Raw genomic sequence first — 454 nt, forward strand, 5'->3', positions numbered from 1 at the left:
GCCAGAGAGAGCAGAGCTGCCCTGGGAGCAGAGCTGCAGCAACCAGAGCCAGAGGGGCCAGAGAAGCAGCCCAGGGAGCTGGAGGCAGAGCAGCAGCAGCAGCCGTGCTGAGGCTGACTGGGGCTGGGGCTGGGGCTGGGGCTGGAGCCGGGGCTGGAGCCGTCCGGAGCCGGGTGCGGTGAGCAGCTGGGGAGAGCGAGGGGGACCCTGGGCAGTGGGCCCAGCACAGGGAGACGCCTCAGCCAAGAGGCTCTGCAGGCCAGACTTGGAGGGGGATCGTAACCCCGACAGGGCGGGGGTGATGCTGGAAAGAAGGGCCCTGCCACCTAGAGCCTGAGAGCGTGTGGCCACCGCCAGAGCAAGTGGGCGCGGGGTGATGCCTCTGGAGCTGGCAGTAGGCCCAGCCGGCGGCTGAGAGAGTCACTGTGCAAACTCTGCTGCCATCTAGCGTTGG

The sequence above is a fragment of the Terrapene carolina genome, unplaced genomic scaffold, assembly GCF_002925995.2.
Source record: "Terrapene carolina triunguis isolate 2854851 unplaced genomic scaffold, T_m_triunguis-2.0 Scaffold32807, whole genome shotgun sequence".
Taxonomy (NCBI): domain Eukaryota; kingdom Metazoa; phylum Chordata; order Testudines; family Emydidae; genus Terrapene; species Terrapene triunguis.